This window comes from Pinus tabuliformis, chromosome 3_1, assembly GCF_031772625.1.
Source record: "Pinus tabuliformis cultivar Carrire ecotype Pingquan chromosome 3_1, CPIR1, whole genome shotgun sequence".
NCBI classification, from domain to species: Eukaryota; Viridiplantae; Streptophyta; class Pinopsida; order Pinales; family Pinaceae; genus Pinus; species Pinus tabuliformis.
Window position 1 is genome coordinate 473143372 of NC_142301.1, and position 15475 is coordinate 473158846.

Sequence of the window (15475 nt, forward strand, 5' to 3'; positions counted from 1 at the left end):
CAAACCAGAAACTAATGCATGTGAGGTTAAAAACTTCAAGATTTGAAAATTTAAATGCCCATACCTGAGATGCCATAACCAACTTGAATCCTCATAAGCCATATTAGCAAGATTGCTGTTATGTTCATCAAACCTCAAGGGAAACATCCTATTTCTTGTCATAGGCACAACAATGATCACCCTATTTCCCTTATTCTTATCATAGATAGTACATGTCTTATTTTCAAAGACTACTTTATAATTTTTCTCACATAGCTGTCCAACACTCAACAAATTATGCTTCAATTGTGGAGTATAATAAATGTCATGAATACTCTTTGTACCTTCTTTTGTTTGGACCTCCATAGCTCCTTTGGCAGCAACCTCCAATGATTTATCATCACCAAGCTGGATCTTGGATTTGAAACTTCCATCCTTTGCTGAAAACAACTTCTCATTCCCTGTCATATGGTTAGAGCATCCAGAATCTAGGTACCAAACATCTTTAGTGGTATTTTCACCTTTGGCATAAGATAAAAATAAGTGATCTGGAGGATACTCACCATTTTCTTGAGCATAATTAGCATTTTTACCTTCTTTCAATCTGCATTCTCTTTCAAAGTGACCATACCTGTTACAATGGTAACATTTAACATTTCCCTTATCAAATCTACCTCTACTTCTTCCTCTGAAACTACCTCTTCCACTTGAGCCACCTCTTCCTCTACCTCTTGAATAATTTTGGCTTTGCCATTTACCTTGACCTTGATGGCTTTTGGTACTGCTGCTACTTGCATCTTCATTCTTTGTAATTTGTAATTTAGAGGAAAAAGCTTTCTCTACAGCTTCAAAACTTTCCTTCAATCTTTCTTCATGAGACATCAAAGATCCAACCAATTCATCAAACTGTAGCTTTGTTAAATCCTTACTTTCTTCCATGATTATTGCAACATGATTCCATCTATGTGTTTAAGATCTCAATACTTTTTTAATTAAAACTTCATTACTTACAGCTTCTCTAAGTGTAGCCATTTTATTGACCACATCTTTGACTCTCACACAATAGTCACTGATACTTTCAGCTTCTTGCATCTTCAAATTCTCGAACTCTCGCCTCAATGTATGAAGCTTGACCACCTTAACTTGATCACTACCTTGGTAAGCTTCTTGTAGAGTCTCCCGGGCAGCTTTGGCCGTTTTTGCTCCTGATATTCTTGGAAATAAGCTCTTATCAAGAGCTATCTGAATGTGAAACAAAGCGTGAGCATTCTTCTTCCTTGCTTCCTTTCTTGTTGTTCTTTCACTAGCTGTAAGAGCATTCCAATCAGCTGGCTCCTCATATCCTGATTCAACAATCTCCCACAAATCTTTTCCAATCAAAAAGGTTAGCATCTTAATGCACCAATAATCATAATTGTTGCCATCAAATATTGGAACTAGCATCTGGTTAGAATTCGACATGATTAACTTTGGCGAAATTCCAACAATACAACTTTAACCCAAAATAATTTTACCTGCTCTAATACCACTTCTAGAATATGAAATGAATTATTTCAAGCCAATCGAGAAGCCAACAGTACTATGAAGAAAAAGACATAAAAAAAATAAAACAATTAAGAAACACAGTCCGTGTGAGCTAAAAAATGCTGCAAATCTCATATATTAATTCAGTTATTAACTACATTCTTATATAGCAAAACTATTACTAAAATCTACTCAACTATTACTAAGATCTACTCTTAAACAAATCTACTGACATTACAGCTAATTTCCAGTACTACTGCAGCTAACAATTTGCTGCCTTATTTTTGCAGAGAACACTAAATAGAAATTTACATAACTAATTAAGCATTATTCCCAACACAAATTCAAAGCAGCGTTCAAAAGGGAGCACACAAGGATTCATTAATTGAAATAAAACGGCCAACACCTATATAGAGTTTTGATTAGGACCAAACATATAAACTTCAAAATGTGTACCACTATTTTCAATGCTCTATTCCGAGTAAATCTTCAACACCAACGCATGAATTAATCAACCAGCAATATCGCTGCATCGAGAGTTCACGACCAACATAACATTAATGGTCAATGCATATGTCTCGTGAAAGAAACACAACAAAAGGCTACAAGAAAACAGTGACTCATGTTGAAGATAGTGACTCAAACATGAGCAGGGATAGCCTGCTCTCATACCATGTTAAAGACACATGGGCAGCAATAGAATATGAACGATAAAACATGAGAGTGTGATTTTTATTAACAATACATGTTGTGACCATTGGGTTTTTACATCCCAAGGTCTCTTGGATTGCTTTTGTCTATTGGGCTTCCACACTAACCCATTTAGGATTACGTTTCCAACACCAATGCAATGTAGAGTATTGAAGAAAATGATGAGATCAAAGTGAGAACGCGCTCTGTGAGATGCTTAATACTAATCTGGGTTTGCCTTTATTCACTAATGTGGAAAAAAAAAAACAAAACAGAAATTCGGTACTAAAAGACCTTGAATCCACTTTGCATTTAGATTTGAACATAAACTCAAAATCAATGAAGTTATTTTTATACATAAAAGTACAAAAATATAAATATGGAGCTACTTGGAATTTCAACTTGAAGTTAAAACAAGCTTATAAATAATGATACAGATGGGAAATAAAAAATTATTGGCTCTAACATCGAGCAACGGCGAATCAGAAAGTGTAAATGGTGAACTGGGCGGGCAGATTATTGTTGCAAGGGGTCCCGAGCTCGAAACTCGTCGTGCCAGCTTATTATTGCGAGGGGTCTTGCGATCAAAACTCATCCTGCCAACGATGTATTGACAATTTCAAGCGTACAACAATGAGATGTTTACAAATGATGTGCTGAGGGGCAGAAGAGAGCCGATAAAGGAGCTTACAACAATAAAATGTTTACAAATGATGAGATCAGGCGCAGAAGAGAGCCAAATAAAGGAGCTTGAGATCAGGGGTAGAAGAGAGTCGAGTAAAGGATCTCGTTCCAAATATCGGGAAGCCCAGGCAGACACCAGTGGCTGCAATCTCTGTAGCGCTCGGGATTTTTCCATTGCATGACTGTCAAATCGTTGTTGTATATTGAAGGGTGCGCGTCCTGCCTGAGCAACGACAGCACCGTGATGTTGAGAAATGACACAGGCGATCTCATACCTCTCACAACGCTTTCTGTCACTTGGAATTGGGGAGGATAGGTGCCCAGATACAAAGTCCCAGGCATAGGTTCTTTCTTGGAGTAACAGCTACCGCCATTCATAGTACTGCAAAGCACAAAGGTTCATTAAAAAATCAAGCAAGCGCCATTCATCATAAGCAATTTTTTCACATTTTCAATGGGATCTGAGACTACTAAACCTAGAATGCGAGGGCGAGAAAATCCGGAAAAGGACTTTCGTTCTGCTGGTATCGATGTTGGAATCGATCCAGTTTGCCCAGGTAGTCATTCCTTTCCGGTAAGCCACCATGAAATCCATGCTCGTGTATAAAGTATTCCCTTCATGCAGGTTAATCCCAACTGTTCTGTTTTTTTACCTGAACAATCATTCAGTCCACCATTAAAAATCACAGTGCCATAAAAGATCACAGTCAAAAATCTAACAGTTATCTTTAATGGCTTGCATAAAAGTACCCTCTGAGATTGCATGCGTGAGTCCACCAATGGCCGGAGTTAAAAACAAGAATATCCGCTCCCTTCCATCCTCTGCCATTACTCTCGGCCAAGTGCAGACGAAGCACCACTTTCTGGTGTCCTTGGAACTGTAGTGGTCACCATATCCACCAGGTGCGGAGCTCGATAAAACGACAGTGTAACTCCGTAATCCTCCCAATACCCAAATCATAACAATTTAGCTTAATACAATAACATCACAGAGATCATATTAACTAAGCTACAAGTACCCACCATGGCTGTGAAACTCGAAAGAGTATCTCGAGAAACCACGTATGTTCTGCTTTGCGGCAACGGTGCGTGAAGAAGGCGACGACATTTACTCCAATCATACAGCGGGTAGGATAAATCGTGAACCGAGTGGCTAGAGAACATATTGTGTTTGGTTCCAATAGCTACATCCGACATTGCAAGGTTCTGGATGGATTTAACTTCTTCTTTGCATAACAGGGCCAAGTTCAATGCACAACAGAACAGAAGTTCAATGCACAGCAGAACGGGGAGGGTAAAAGAAGGCCATTGGAAAAAGCAGTGAAAGTGTAGTGGATGCTTGACCTGAAAAAGCAGTAATGCAAGACCTGATATTTGGAAAAAGCAACATTTGAAAGTGTCTCATCCAATGGAGCAGGGGTAAAAAGTGTCCACAATTGTTGATGCACAGAAAGGCGTATAGGCGTAAATATTTTTTATCATCCACTAATGATTAATATTTTGCTATCCATCCATACCAGCTAGTTTAAACATTAAACACCATTATAGATATAGAATAGCACAGTAGGAGAGTTGAATAAGTATTGAGCTCTAAAAATGGTGAACGTAACGCCAATGGTATCCATTGGAAAAATCATTAAGCTTTGAGCACCATCAAATTGCTAGGGAATTTTTAGGCTTTCCAAAAAAAGGGTTCTGCAGTGAAGAACTCGTGGCCAAAATGAGATTTGTGGTGTTTAAGCTAGCAAATAAATTCTTCTCCAGTACTATATTGACTACGATGCCTTACATGAGCGTGTAGATCCAACTCGTGTCTAAAATGAGATTTTTGGTGTTTAAGCTGGCAAGTAAATTCTTGTCGAGTACCATACTGACTACGATGCCTTACATGAGTATGTAGATCTTCAGATTAGATGTGAAACTATATTGTTGTTTGCCTATTATAGTAATCGCATTCATTTTGCTGGAATCCTTTTGCTTATTGATTTTCCTAGGCAGGTCAAAATACTACAAATACCTTGCTTGCAAGGATGGATGCCTGGGAAACGAATTATGGTGAAGTTTGCTTCGTGTTTAGTAATGTCATTGGATCAAATTCGACACTCTTTACACGATAACGTCATTAGCTGCTACACAATATTATGTAGGAATGGCCAGATGCGCAGAAAAAAATAGAAAAACAGTACGAAAGACATTATTGGATTCCAGGTGTTTCTACCCAAGCTGTGCACATAAGCTTCCTAAGACATTCGAGGAAGTTTAATTGGACTCCTGCCATAAGTTTTAGGCAAAAAGATTTAGAAGTAGAAAACTAAGCAGTAATCTTTTACAATTGCTTTGGTGTTTATCTCAACGCTTAGGTTGTCATCTAGGGCTCCAAAACAGCTTTACAAGTACAAGACCTAAAAGGCATCCATATAGAAAACTTCACTATGAGTCACTGGAATAGGTTCACTTTGAATATTTATGGAGACGTACCCACCATTTGCGATTTTACTCTTTTAACATCCTCATAATATATGTGTAATCATATCATGAGAAACATGCTCAAATTTAGAGAAATATGATTAGGCCTATATCATTGCATCGAGATAAGTGAGTTAAAATCTGCAATTTAGGCTATTGAGATGTGTTATGTTTATAAGGGGAAAAAATTGTTTTTCTCTAAAATAAAGTATATAATATTTAGATAAATTAAAATAAAGTATATAATATTTAGATAAATTAGCATGGATAAATATTTACTTTGAATATGGATAAATATTCACTTTGAATATTTTAAAATTTTAAGTAGAGAATTTTTTTTGTTGGCTGGTTATATATTGATATTTAGTACCTCTTGGGTTAAGATAAATCTACACTAGATATTTTTATTATAGATGGGAGTGCATCAAAATCATATGTAAGTATAAGATTGGATTTTAAAGTAGAATAAACATAGGATTGGTTCTTTATAAAAAAAACTCAGTGAGTCATTTGGAATATGTGAATCAAAGGAAATCTACTTTCAACCTCTCAAGGTGAGCTAATACATTTGATGGTTTATAAAGTCACTAGAAAAATATAAATCCTTACCAACTTTTTCAACTATGTAAATCCATATTTCTATTCTTTTTAATTCAATGTCAACAAAGAAATTCTCTCTAAGGCTAATTGTATAAAAATTCTCTCTAAGGCTAATTGTATAAATGAAGATTCATAGTACATTGTAAATAGTAGATCTACTTTAAATTTAAAACCAAGTTCAATCACATACCCTTGTTTATGTGAATTTATATGTATATGGGATAATTATAAGATGTTTTTAGTTGGAAAACCTTAGCATGAAATTATTTGTCAAGAACACTCTGAGACACATATTACATATAATTCATTAAAAGGAATTTTCTTTGGATACAATGATTGTTGGAGGTTAGTATTTGTTGGCAATGTTGATGAGGCTTATACTTGGCATGATATGTCCTCATTAGTATCCATAGGTACTCTCACTATTACATCTCGAAGTGCCTTTCTACTCTCTCACTACATAATCTTTTAGAATCTAGGGCCTATTCCAACAATTGTTTCTATCGCTAGTTCTTTGGAAATGAGTCTAAATAATTAGAAGAGTTCCATTATGCTTCCATAATCTAGGTAGAAACAAAAAGGCTTATTAAAATTTCCATGAAAAAATGGATACCTAAAATATATGGTAAAAATATGGATTTTTAAGATCATATAAATATATTGGGATGGATGTTAACACACATATTTTCGAGGGGATTTTTCAATATCTATAAAAATTAGGGGTATTCCTTAATACCCTATGAGAGAACATGCTATGTCAAAAGCACACTAACTAAAACACTTGTGACATTCGATCATCTGATAGAAAGCCAATAAAAGACAAAGAAAAATATCAACATGAAATTTCATCAATGAAGTTTTGAGAAGGGTGTCTTTGTATGGAACAAAAGAATCAAAAGTGTTGGTGAACAATGTAAATTTGAAATTACTTGGTTAGGTCTTTACAAAATTGAATATGTTCCAAGTAAATTTATTTATATCTAATCCATTTGGATGGTAAAAAGCTACCCTTTCTTATGGGAAAGTTCTAAAATGTTCTATTTCTTATGGGAAAGTTCTAAAATGTTCTATCAAGCTAACATCGAATCCTTTTTGGACATGCCTGTAGTATACTCATTTTTCTATCCTTTTTTACTCATGTGTTTTTTTCTTATTGAGCTCAACATTTTATTTTGTTTCAACAAAAGGAAGTGTTTCCTAGATTACTTGAAATTATATGATAGTTTGTGATATGTGATCATATAATTTCATTTATCAATGGATTTGTCTCTCTTTGAAGGAAGGGATAATGCATTCATTTCTTTAAACCTCCATTTCATTTAATATTCATTTGTTGAGAATGTTTTAAGTGTACAATTTTACCGGTATTCTAGATATCTCATGCACTCTTGAGATGACCACAATAATCCAAGTTGATTCAATTATTACACTATTGATTGTCTTCAATGTATTCTACATATTTATCAAATCACCATCAAGATGAGCCAAAAATATGATGGATATATAATATTAATCCATGATGGATATATAATATCACGTGACTAAGAAGGCAAGGTATGAACAACCAGAAGATGAGATGACACTGCAACAAGCACACAACTTCTGCTGGGAGCTCACATGAGGAGGTCGCGGCGTCTCTCAATGAAGACCAACCTCATTCTCAAGAAGAAGAAGATGAAGCGACGACAGAGAGAGTTTCGTCATCCATGGATTATTTCCAGAACCTGCGAAGACGAGAGTGGTGCGATGACAAAGACAATAGAAAGCTTCCAAATATTTTTCGGGAGTATCATTTACGAGCATTTGACTTTGAATTTGACACCCAAGTAAATGGTTTACTCATAGTGCGCGACATATTATTTGTAATATATGCCTACTACTATCTTGTTCTATTGCGACTCTATGGAAATATGTCACCGCTTACTGATGAGCGTGCGTGGCCCATCACAATAGACTTTGATAGTATTGAATCGATGTGGTATGATAGTCACAATAATTCATTGATAGTCGAAGCGAAGACTACGAATGACAACAATCAAGAAATGACAATACTTGTAAGCTTAGACATTGCATCTATAGTTGTAGGACAATATCCAGAAGAAAGATAACTCTTTCGACAAGATCTAATAAAAGATTGTGGTTTTGATTTTCCAAATTGCAGAGGCATGCTTTATGATACGAATGAGAGGGTATTCAATTTTTTTGAGATGAAGGAGTACACGGAATTGTTCAGAATTCCGGATTCAGCTGACAAAAACTTAACATCAAACTGCAGGTTGGGAAGTCCAGGAAATACGGATATGCTAATAATGATTGAAAATAAGAACGAAGATGACAGGACGGAAGTTTTATTCAGAATTTATTCCAAAGCTACTGGACAACTTCGAAAAGAAATTTCCATACCTGTCTCTCCACAACGCAGCATTGAGTTCATGCACTTATGTGGCCCTGATAGAATATTTGTTCACCAACGGCATTTAGAGATGCAGGTCATGGATATATCTTCTGAAATTTGTAAAATAATAAAATCAACTGACATTCTTCTTGCTCGCCCACCTCTCTATTTAACCAAAAGAAGTGGCGTATTGTGCATCACAGATATAAGTGTTTATCTTTGTGATTTACAAGGTGAGATTGTGGTCACATTTGAGGACCATAGCGTTTTTGACTCCTACTATGGCAAAGGTTCGTACGTTACCACCGAAGAGGACATTTTGATTTCTGCTTGCGGTGTTGAGAGAAATGGCATTCGAAGATATGAAAACCTATGCATTCGTATACGATGAAAGGACTCGTGATATTATATCAGGAGATACTAACGGAATTATTTATGTATGGTCGAATAAATTGTGCCGTGACGTGCCAATGGAGGCCGGACAATAGGCGGCCGCTCGACCTAAATTAGTGTCTAATTTCGAACTTCTATCTAACTGTGTGACGAAGAATTCACTGTTTTTATCAATTAATTATGAAGTACGTTTACTTTTATTATGAATATGGCTTTAAAATTTTAATTTAATTAATAATTAATAATGTAAGAATACGAATACTGGTTATAAGAATAAGAATACTCGCTTATAAACTTAAATTAAAATTATATACATAATTTTATCAAATGAGTTATTTTTTTTCAATAAGTGACATAGATAAATTTATTGAAGTATAATTTGTTTAATTATTTAACATTCTAAAAATCCATCTTGACTTGAACTTAAAATCCCCTTTCTAATTATGGAAGTACAATGTGACTTCTTCATAAAAAATTTCACTTTTAATTTTGAAGATCCATTATCATTTATTTCACTAATAAAAATAATAGTGGTACATATGCCATAAATAATAAAACTTCTTTTACTAAATCTAATATAATTAGCACAACCATATAAATTAAATGATTTGCAAATGGACATAGACAACAATCCATAATAATATATTTAAAAAAATTATATTTTTCTTTGAATCGATATATAAGTTAAAATAAACATTGTTACACGATCATGGCTTATCAACACATTATGGTTAGAAAAACATGACTCACATGCATATGAAATTTGCTTAATTAATCAATTTAATTAAAAATGAAAACAAGACATAATTTAAAAATAAATATCAACTTTTTATTTGTGTATAATATTAAAATTTGAAATGTAATAATTATTAATTTTAAATTGAAATCTTCGGAGCTATATGTCTAATTAACAATTAAGTTCAAATTTTTTAAAATGTTTTTAAAAGTAATCACATCATTATTTGTTGGTGGATGTTTCAAACCATCTAATGTGGTTCAACATCAAAATAAAATGAAAAAAGTATTCTATACTTAAGAGATGCATCCAATTTCAAAGTTAGACATTAAAAAGTAAATTATTTTAATCATACTAAAAACATTAGTGAAAAAACTTTGATCAATATATAAAATAATATTAAAAACACTAAATTAGTTAAAGAAACTAAATGTTAAAAATAGAGAAAAAATGCAAATTAAAAAAATTAATAAATAAGTTTGATTTGATGATTTTTATTAAATTAGTAATAGATTATTATATTATATAATAAATTGAGAAAAAATGACCAAATAATTTTAATTTATTATTATATTAGCAAGAATTATTATTATATAAGTTATTAAATTCTTTTATCATGGAGATTGATTTTCCCCATATTTTTTAATTATTGAATAGTTTAGTATTGTAATTTCCTCTTTCTTGTTATAGAGAAATAGTATTTCTTACTTACCAATTTTTTGTGTAATTATAATTAAGTTAAAGTAGTTAGAAGATATTAATATTATGTAATTTATTATTATTACAACATGCTTTGATATCTAAATGATTAAAAACAATGATTTCAACAAAAATATTTGGTTGAATCTATAAATACAAAACATGATGCTTTCATCCTAAATTTTATGCTTTTATTCACAATGGATAATGACATATTTTTTATGTATAAAAATACACAACATGCCAATGTTTTATACTTAGAGTTTCTAAAGTTTTGGTTATGTTTCCCTTTGTTACTCATGTTTTTCATTTTATTGACTTCAACACTTTATTTTATTTTGAATAAAAGGAAGCAATTCTTAATTTTACAAGAAATCATATGAGAGTTGGTGATATGTGTTTCGTAAAATTTCATTTATCAACAAATTTGTTTCTCATTTTGAAGGGACAAGGCACTCATGTCCTTAAACTTTATTTGCATTTAATATCCATTTTGTGAGCATTCTTTAGGTGTTAGAGGTTTATGGAAATTCTATAGTTCTCATGGATGCTTAAAATGATCACATGTCCCTGAGTTGGAGTCCACTATTACACCTCATATTCTATGAAGTGTACCGAATATATTTTTACTAAATGTGACCATCATGGTGAGCTAATAGTGTGATGATTTATGTATTGTATTTTTTCATGATGACATGATTGATATAAAATTATTGATCCTTCTAGTAGCCCAAACCCTTTTGGTGGTCAATAATGGGGTCCATCCTTCTAGTCCCCATTTTAGGGTGTTTAGTTTTATTTGTTGAGATTTTCTATTAATTAAATTTGGAAAAAATCTCATGAATGTGACAACAATAGGATTTGCTACTAAATTAGCTCCATTTATTCGTGAGGAGGAGTTATTACATCCTATATTTGTTGTGAGAGAACTTATGATTTAGTTTTCTACTCCCAGCTATAAAAAATGTAAGCCCGTAGAGGATATGTGTGATAGGGTGTGAGAAATTATGTTTTTGCAATATCTTGTTGAATAATAAGATTGCCGATCCCTTTGTTTGGTGGACGTAACCCAGATTGGTTGGGTGAACCACATTAAAATCTCTGTGTCTTCATGTTGGTTTATGTTGTGCATGATTATTTCGTTTTCCACTGTGACTTTTGCTCTTACAAGTGGTATCAGAGCTTCTGTTGTTGAGTTGGTATATGCATTGAGTCTATTGCCTGTGATAGAGAGGGTGAGAGGCCAAGTCTACTGCGTGTGACAGAGATGCCGGCGGTGACTTTGGATCAGCGCAACTACACAGTGTCGTGGGCTACGTTTAGACTGGTGATCAGTTGTTTAAATGACACTGGTGGCCGTGGACCATTTTTTTCTATGTTTAAGCTGGTTACTACTGCAAGCAAGGCAGCGTTGAACATGTGGTGGACTACGAGCCAGGCAGTGTCGAGCAGTGCGGTGGACTACGAGCTAGGCAGCATTAAATGGTGCGGTGGACTGCAAGCCAGGTAGCATTGAACTGTTGAAAAGAAAAATCGATTATTACAATGTCGTTGAACTGTTGACATCAATTATTAAACTGCCGATGTTGAAATGATTATTAAACTTCTATTGCTGATGAAATGGTTATTAAATTGCCGTTGTTGAAATGATTTGGAACGTTTTATGAAATTGGTCTTTTTTTAAAAACAAAAACGATTGCAAATGGATCGCTTTCGTACATTAAATCACAAAGGTCGATTTGAAGTTTTTATAAAGGTGTTATGAAATGCCATTTTTTTACAAACCAGAAGAAATGATTTCTATGATTTGTATTATATATGATATTATATTTATATCATAGTTTATTTTTTTAATTTGTAATATGTCATGACATGATAAGGCAGAGGCATTATATTAGAAGATAAAGGCATTTTGAATAAACACTTCATTTATTAAATGTTGCAATTGGAGATTTTTTGTGACACAACATGGCAAAAGCTCAAAGTGCTCGATTGGAGATCAAGAATTTCAATGGAAAAAGGAACTTTGAGATCTCAAAAGTGAAGTTGTATGATCTACTCGTGCAAGAAGGTGTGGCGAAGGCATTGTTGGGAAACACCAAATAGCCTTACACCATGACAAATGATGAATGGAGTGACCTGAATGAAAGAGAATTGAGTGGCATTCGACTGTGTTTGGCAGATGATGTTTTGTTTAACATCATGTAAGAAAAAAATGTTGCTGGTTTGTGGACATAGCTTGAAAATTTGTACATGACAAAATCCTTAACCAATAGGATTCTTCTGAAGCAACAATTGTATAGTTTGCGCATGAAGGAAGGTACATCTATTACTGATCATTTGAATACCTTTAATGCTCTCCTAGTGCAGTTAGAAAGTATAGAAGTAAAATTTGAATCAGAAGATAAAGATATAACTTTATTATGCTCGTTACTTGAGTCATGGGATCACTTTGTTACTTATATAACTCTTAGTTCGTCAGAGACCCTTGAATTTGATTATGTTGTTAGATCTTTGTTGTCTGAAGAAACAAGGAAGAGGTCAAATTCAGAAACCTCTACATCCGAAGCAATGATGGTCAGAGGTCCTTCTAAAGAAATACGCTTCAGTAAGCACAACAGCTCACGTTCATAATCGAAAGGGAAGAAGAGTAAGGTAACGTGTTATTTTTGTGGCAAATCAAGCCATTTGAAGAAGCACTATTGGAAGAGACAGCAAACATCCAAAGAAGACTCTTTGACAGAGTAGAAAGAGGCAAACATGATAGATACAGGTTCGGCATCCATTTCAGGTATGAGTGACGAAGTGTTATCAGATAGTTTGTCTAATCATGATCAACATTGGATCTTAGATTCGGGTGCATCAAATCACATGTGCATTCATAAAGAATGGTTTAAAACTTATAAATCAATCAATGATGGAGTAGTTTACATGGGAAATGATGTCACATGTAACATTGTGGGAATTGGAAGCATCCAGCTTAAAATGTTTGATGGGGCAAATAAAATTCTAACTGATGTAAGACATGTACCTGAACTAAGAAAAAACCTCATTTCACTAGGAGTACTAGACACTAATGGATATAAAACTTTTATTCAAGGTGGAGTAATGAAAGTTTATAAATGAATTTTACTAGTAATGAAAGCAAAGAAGGTTGGAAACCTTTTTTAGTTAGAAGAAAGAACAGAGTCAAATCATGTTTCTACAGTATCTAAAAACGACAGTAATTCTATTCATTTATGGCATCAAAGGTTGGGCCATATGAGCGAAAGAGGTTTAAAGATTTTATCTGATCGTAAGTTACTTCTTAATTTCAAGTTTGTTAAGTTAGATTTCTGCAAACATTGTCTATTTGGGAAACGAATCAAGCAGAAGTTTAAAACTGGAAAACATACTAGTAAGGGAATCCTTGATTATATCCATTCTGATGTTTGGGGTCCATCTCCTACAACCTCATATGGAGGATCGTCATATTTTGTATCTTTTATTGATGATTTCTATAGAAAAGTGTGGGTCTACATATTAAAGAAGAAGTCTAATGTATTCAAAGTTTTCAAACAGTTTAGAGCATTAGTTGAAAACATCACTGGAAGAACCATTAAATCTTTAAGAACTGACAATGGTGGTGAAATTACTTCAAAGGAATTAGATAATTATTGCAAAGATGTTGGGATTGAAAGACATAAAACCACTGTATATACTTCTCAGCAAAATAGAGTTGTGGAATGCATGAACATGACTCTTTTAGAGAGAGCAAGAAGTATGCTAAGTAACGCCAATTTGCAGAAGGAATTGTGGACAAAAGCGATTTCTACAACTTGTTATTTGATAAATCGATCACCATCAACTGCAATAGGATGAAAAATTCCTCAAGAGGTATGGAAAGGTCATCCTTGTGATTATTCTAAACTAAAAGTTTTTGGTTGTGATGCATATGCTCTAGTTCCGAAATTTCAATGTTCTAAATTAGATCCTAAATCAAAAACATATATCTTTGTTGGATATGGTGATGGGATTAAGGGATACAGATTGTGGGATCCTACTACTCACAAGATCATCATTAACATAGATGTTAAATTTAATGAATCTTAACTTGAACATACAGATGTAGATGATAAATTGAAACAAGATAATGTATCTAAGCTTCAACACGTTCAGTCTCAAACCAGTTGAAATACTGAAGATAGTCAAGATGAACAAGTTTCAGATGTAGATCATGAACAAGTTTCAGATGTAGATCATGAACAAGTTTCAGATGCAGATCATGAACATGTTTCAGATGCAGATCATGAAGGAGTTCCTACAAATAATAATCAGCAAATTGTGGAAGTACTAGAAACATCTTTAAGGAGGTCCACAAGAATGAAACGTCCTCCTAAAAGGTATGATGATTATGTTACTTCAGTTGCTTTAACCGCTAATGATGATGAACCTTTATGCTATCAGGAAGCTCTAGAAGGTTCTAAAAGTGAAAAGTGGAAAGAAGCTATGAAGGACGAGATGATGGCATTAGTCAAGAATGGCACATGGGATCTGGTAGAACTTCCTACAGACACGAAAACTATGGGATGTAAATGGGTTTAGAAATTGAAAAGGGGTGTTGATGATACAAAGGACAAGTACAAAGCAAGGCTAGTCGCAAAAGGTTTTTCTCAGAAAGCAGGCATTGATTTTCATGAGATATTTTCACCAGTTGTAAAAATTGTTTCAATTCGAATTGTATTAGCTTTAGTTGCTTTACTTGATTTATAATTACAAAAACTAGATGTTAAAACTACATTTTTACATGGAGATTCAGATGGGGATATTTACATGGAACAATCGGAAGGGTCTGTTCAAAATCGCAACAAGGAATGTGTCTGCAAACTCAAGAAATAGTTGTATGGTCTGAAGCAATCGCCTCGACAACGGTACAAGAAATTTTTTTCTTTCATGATGAGTCAAAATTATATAAGAAGTGAATATTATCATTGTGTTTACTTTAAGAAATTAAGCAATGGCATGTTCATTATCTTAGTGTTGTATGTTGACGATATGCTGTTAGCAAGCAAAAGCATAACAAAGATGAACAGGTTAAAGGCTCAAATGGCTAGGAAATTTGATATGAAAGATCTAGGAGCAACACGACAAATTTTGGGCATGGAGATTTTCAGAGATAGGAGCAATGGTAAGTTGTGGCTATCACAACAGAAGTATATCGAGAAAATACTCTTGAGGTTTGGTATGAACAATGTGAAGCCTGTTTCAGTCCCTTTAGCTTCCCATTTTAAGCTTTCTTCTCATTTATGTCCTAATAAAAATGAAGAAAA

At 33.8% G+C, this 15475-nt stretch overlaps 1 pseudogene; it reads right to left on the bottom strand.

Annotated features, from left to right (window-relative positions):
* Positions 1–2949: 2949 nt before the first annotated feature.
* Positions 2950–7647, bottom strand: LOC149187829 (protein PMR5-like; annotated as a pseudogene).
* Between the last annotated feature and the right edge of the window lie 7828 nt (positions 7648–15475).